The sequence below is a fragment of the Nicotiana tabacum genome, chromosome 20 (genome assembly GCF_000715075.1).
Source record: "Nicotiana tabacum cultivar K326 chromosome 20, ASM71507v2, whole genome shotgun sequence".
NCBI lineage: Eukaryota > Viridiplantae > Streptophyta > Magnoliopsida > Solanales > Solanaceae > Nicotiana > Nicotiana tabacum.
In genome coordinates, this window is record NC_134099.1 from 26,933,715 (window position 1) to 26,939,969 (window position 6,255).

Here is a 6,255-nt window from a genome sequence, read left to right on the forward strand (position 1 = left end):
CTCATGGATAATATGGATATCCATATTATCCGTTGGTGAATCCATTTTCTATCCATATTAAATATGGTGGGCCGTGTCAGATAATTTGTCCGTTTTTGCATTAACCATTTTCGAACTGCCCATATCCGATCTAACCCGCCTGTTTGCGTCCCATATTAGGCATCAAAGTCTTTTCAAGGTATCAACTATGTTTATGAAGCTAAGAAGGCCATGGCTACAATATAAATAAGCTTCCATTTCCCACAAATTACTACTAAAGTTTTGACTGCAGAAACCATGGCCAATTGCTATTATATTAGCTAGCATTCTTTAGGCAATCCTGAAATCTCATACTCCAGGTTCTAAATGGCATAAGAAAAACTAGTTGGATACTTTACATCTTTTTTTGTAATAATGAGAAATGTGTTAAACAAAGCGACTTATAGATTACGCAACCACCGAATGATGGCATTAGAATATGGCCCAAGCCCAATATCTTTCATAAGTCAAATACTATACGAGCTCAGTTAATCTCGGCTTGATTGGGTATTACTACAACAAGATTAACTGAACTTGGCTCGGGTCACTCGACTCGACGCCAAAGAGCTAGTGTTAAGACGAGCCACGGAGTGGCGGAGCCACCAGCGGCTGGCTTTTTTTCTTACGATATTTAATAAGGCTAGGTTCAATAAAGGCAATCCTTTATTCATAGTAGTTGTGCCTGAAGAGACCTGCTTACTGGAAGGTACCATTCTTTTAGAATGGTGAAAAGGTTACCTACCCTATGATCCTCCTTATCTTACAGAAGTTTACTACGAGCTTATGCTAAGAAGTGTCAATTGATACTCATTCGCCAGAAAATTATACTTTTTAGCTAGGTTAATTTTTTTTTTATATGTTATATGTTGACTCTTTTTTCTGCGTGTGTTTAATTTTTTATATTTTGACACTTCTTAGTAAAATTTTCAGCTCCGAGCCAAGTACTACCATATAGGTGTAAGAATTATGTAAGTGGCGAGGACGTGGATGAATGCTGTGCGAAAATTAAGAGGAAGTCACTATTTGTATACAGTATATGGTAAAGCATTATTCAGTTGTTTAATTGGGTGGTGCGCGACTACAAGAAATTATTAATGTGCTGTGAAAGATTTGTTGGGTTTTATCTAATTAGATAAGAGGTGTGAATGAAGGGAAAAGATTTGGAGGGAAACAAAAAGTTTAAAGTTGTTTTCTTTATTAATGCACTTTGTCCCTCATCGGAAAAAGAAAAGAAAATTTTTGTGCTTATATAGAGAAGCACATCTTCTAGCTCTTAAAGAGTTAAGAAGAAGTGGTGTCTCGCGTTGTCGCTCAGCTTTTATCTAAAATTAGCGATTAGCGATGAATATAAACTATTTTTTAAAACAAGGTAAATATCACATACAATGTATGTGACTTATAAAATAAAAATTAAAAGAGAAATTGAAGTCATCGAAAATAAGATGCACAATGATGGTGGTGGTTAGGAATTATCCTATCCAATATATAGAACAAACAAAAGCATTATACAGAGTCAATTACCAAATGAAGAATGATATGTATCATTCTTATATACATTTGTGCCAAAAAAGGACGAATCACCTGAGTGGGTTGGTGCTACACAGCAAAGTCTAAGCAATCCAAAATCTGTACTCAAAGTCAGAGAATGAACAAAAGATTATACACTTAGTTGGTCAAATGTACATTGATTATATATGCACATGAATAGATGAGATAATTTCAGTCGAATTTTTTTCCCATTTGTACACACAATGCTCCAGCTTAAAGTTCAACAGATTGTTTATTTGGAGTAGTAAGAAGTAGAAAGTCATGAACAGTCTCTATTCTCACTCGTGATATCAGCATTATGGACGACCCAACGACACTAATACAAATAATTGTAGATGACATCGCAATAGCAGCGGCCTATTAGCTCAGTTGGTTAGAGCGTCGTGCTAATAACGCGAAGGTCGCAGGTTCGAGACCTGCATGGGCCATTTGTCGTTCTATTTTTAACTTGCTTCGTTTCCATGTTTCATGAGCGACTGACAGGTGCGAACAACGATCAAGATAGGGAATCGTGATATTTTCTTTTGTAAACAACACAATAAAAGGAAAAATAAGAAATAATACAAAAGAAGATTAAAAATTGGAGTAATTCATCAATCAATCATATTTGTCCCTTGCTGAGAAAACTAGTTCATACGACTTCTAGTAAATATGATTTGGACATTAGTTAATTGTCAACAAAAGGTAGGTCTTTTCCTCTGAGAAAAATCATTTTTCTTTCAATGAAAGAAAATGTGTAAACTTTTCCATTTTTTCTTTGTCCTCGTTCCTAATTTCTTTTTCTCTGTTTGTTCTACGGGAAGCATGAAATAGTTTTTCCATAGAACTTTCTGAGAGGTTGAAAACGATTTATTACATTTTGTTTTTCGCTATCAAATGTTAAGTATTGTTCTATCATTTAAACGGTTAGTTATGACATGAATTTGATTTTAAAAAAACATTTTTTTTGTTTCAATTTTTTTGTTTTTTTCAAGTGTTAAACATATTGATGTCAGTGTCTAAACATGGAGTCCGTAATTTTTACAGTGACAAACAAGAGCTTGTTGTGCTATTGTCTCCTTTGTATTGTTTCCTTAAAATCATTATTGTGCTTGCTCTAGAAAATTTCTTGAATTGTTTTGCAAAAAACAAGTCATTACTGTATTAATTCTAGGAGTAGAGTTGTACATAGGCCAAGTTGGTTCGAATTTTTTAATTACCAAACTAAATGAATGGTGGGGGTTTTTAAAATTTATAAACCAAACCAACAAAGTCTATTTTTCAATCTTGGTTTTGTTGGATTTTCAAAAAAAATTCCGATAAAAAATATTTTATCTTAAGGAATTCACGACACTCGGAATTCCCACTTTCGGAATTGTGATGGCGCCTAAATTTCATTTGCAAGGCAAGCCAACGTTAGAGGATCTTTAAGCCAATTTTAATCAATTTCAATAAGTAAAGTCAATTAAACCAAAATGAAACTAAAACTGAGTGCGGAATAACATAACAACCATTAATGTTTAGTACAACCCGGATCTGGAGTCACATTTCACGAGCTTCTAGAATTTCTACAAACAGAGTCTGAAATAAGTACAACTGTCTCGAATGAAAAGAGCAGTAAATAAGGGAAAATGGAAGGGAATTTCAAGGTCTGTGGACGTCAGCAGATCTACCTCGAGTCTCCAAGTCAGCTGATCCGAGATAATACACCTCACGGACAACTAGGACCAATACCAAAATTTGCACAAAAAGTGCAGAGTGTAGTATGAGTACAACCGACCCCATGTACTCCGTAAGTGTCGAGTCTAACCTCGATGAAGTAGTGACGAGGCTATGACAAGATACCCACGTAAATAACCTGTGCAGATAACAATATACGTAGAAGATAACACCAAATAAAGGCTAAACATGTACTATTGGGAGGGGACATGCGAAAGGGGAACAATATACGATAAATACAGCAGGAAATGATAACCATAACAATCAATATGCCTTTAACCAATAAAACGAATAAACACAATGAATAAAACTGTACGGCATCACCCTTCGTGCTTTTACTCTTAACCTCACAGTGAAACAATAATACGGAACGCGACATCATTCTTCGTGCTTTTACTCTCACTTCATCATAAATCGATAGATACGGCACATCATCACCCTTCGTGCATTAACACTCAAATATGGCACGACATCACCCTTCATGCATTCACACTCAAATATGGCACGGCATCACCCTTCGTGCATTCACACTCTCCCTTACCATAAAACAATGAACATATATCAACAGGGAGATAGAAAAAACAAGAACATGCATTACGTCAAAATGGTTCCACAATACCAACCTCAACTTCATAAACAATACTCAATTATCACAGGTAGTCCATAAACGCGGAAAGAGCGATCAATTTAGTAATTAACTAGTCTAAGCATGGATATCAAATAAAGCAATAAACTACAAGAAACAAGTCCCACCTGCATGTTTTAATCCAACAACAACGCATAAGTACTCGTCACCTAACATATACATTGTACCTAATATCTAAACAAGTAGCCAATAGGAAAACAAGTCCTAATCCCTCAAGTCAAGATTAACCACGACATTTACTCGCTCCAAAGATCAATTCAAAGCTCAACCACGGTTTTGCCTTTCAAACAAGCCTCCGAACCAACAAAATCTAGTAAATTACCAACCAAACAATTCAAAATAAGCCTTAGGAACTACCCACAATTGCAAAAGATTTAATTTAGGTCATTATTGAAAAAGTCAACCCCCGAGCCCGCTTGGTCCAAACCCAAAATTCGGAACAAAATCTGTTCAGCCCCGAGCGCGGTTATATAATTTGTTTCGAAATCCGACAGGTCTAAATCCCAATTTTATAAAAATCTCTAATTCTACCCCAACCCCCAAATTCTACCATGAAAATACTAGATTTTAGGTTAAAATCTTATGAAATATAATAAAAAATTGAAAGAAAATAGGTTAAGATCACTTACAAATGGATTGGGGAAGAAGGACTCTTGGGAAAATCGCCTCTAGAGTTTTCTTATTTTGAAAATTTGAAATAATTCACCAGGCATCGGTTCATCACATTCTCTACCTTTAAAATAATCGTTCGTTCTCGAACGAACATAGAAAAGTACATGTCTGGTGAAAAGTTGTGGATATCTACTTCTCATGTCCGACTCGAACTCCTGTGTAGCTGCCTCGATGGGCTGACCTCTTCACTGCACTCGAATTGAAGAATAACTCTTTGACCTCAACTGACGAACCTGTCGGTCTAGAATGGCCACCCGCTCCTCCTCATAAGTCAAATCTTTGTCCAACTGGACTGAACTAAAATCTAACACATAGGACGGATCACCTATACTTCCGGATCATGGAAACATGGAACACCGGAAGGACTGCTGACAAACGTGGTGACAATGCTGTCACGACCCTAAACCCGGACCTGGTCTTGATGGCGCCTCAAGTGAAGACAAGGCCAATTAACACTTACCCATTTCAGTTTTAAGCAGTCAACAATGAGAATTAAGTCTAAAGCATGATAAATGACCCAACATTTAAGCAGTCAACAACACAATATGCGGAAGAACAACCCAACACATCCCGATACCGGGGTGTCACTAGTCATGAGCATCTAAAAATCCGGAATAAGACAAGAAAGTCTACAGAGTTCAATACAAATCCAAAACAAAGAGAAGTAAGACAAGGGAAGAAGCTCTGGGCTGCGAACACCGGCAGCTACCTAGAAAATCTTCAAATCTGCCTGAGTTGGAAAGATCGACACTCTTGAGCGGGACCAGATGCACCTGAATCTGCACACAGGGTGCAGGGAGTAAAGTGAGTACTCCAACTCAGTGAGTAATAATCATAAATAAAGACTAAAAGCATGAAATCACGTAAGACACATTATAGGCTATAATGAAGCAGTAAAACAAGTAAGAATAGTAATTCAGTAAAGATATGTAAAATCATATAAGTTCAGTTTAAACTTCAAGAAATGCCTATTCAGCAATTAAACAGGTAAATGACATATAAATAAGATAGATAAGCACATAAAGGATTGCCCATCGGCATAATGTCAACAATACCAGCCCCTCGGGCTATATCTCACATCACAATGGGTACCTGCGCTCACTAGGGGTGTGCAGACTCCTAGAGGGGCCCTTTACGGCCCAAGCGCAATATCAAGTCATCTCTTGGTATCATCACTAGGCTCTCGGCCTCATATCAACAATCCACCTTGTGGCGTATACATCTCAGGCCCTCGGCCTCATAATCATAATCAATGTTTCCTCATAATATAGGCCCTAGGCCTTACTCAGTCAGAATCTCAGAGTCACTCGGGCAACAGTAAAATATAGTGCTCACCCCAAAATATCATTTAAGTGTTAAAGCGGATTAAACATGGTTGAGTTATGAAAATAGTAGAATACAACATGATTGAGTTCTAGTATAAAGTCAAATAAGTGAGGAAATATCAATAAAAATCCCCTAAGGGTTCAAATAGTTGGCATGAAGCCCAAATATGACATTCAGCCCAAAACATGATGATAGCAAATAGTTTTCAGTCAAATGCGCGGTAAAATAGTCATTCGGGACGGATTAAGTCACAATCCCCAACAGTGCACGACCCCACGCTTGTCATCTAGCGTGTGTGTCACCTCAATATAGCACAACGATGTGCAATCCGGGGTTTCATACCCTCA

General features: G+C 37.1%; 1 non-coding gene across 1 annotated transcript; it reads left to right on the plus strand.

The window, feature by feature from the left end:
- The first annotated feature begins 1,920 nt into the window (after positions 1 to 1,920).
- Positions 1,921 to 1,994, plus strand: TRNAI-AAU (transfer RNA isoleucine (anticodon AAU)). Its single transcript has one exon. It is a non-coding gene; the product is annotated as a tRNA-Ile (tRNA).
- The last annotated feature ends 4,261 nt before the right edge of the window (positions 1,995 to 6,255 follow it).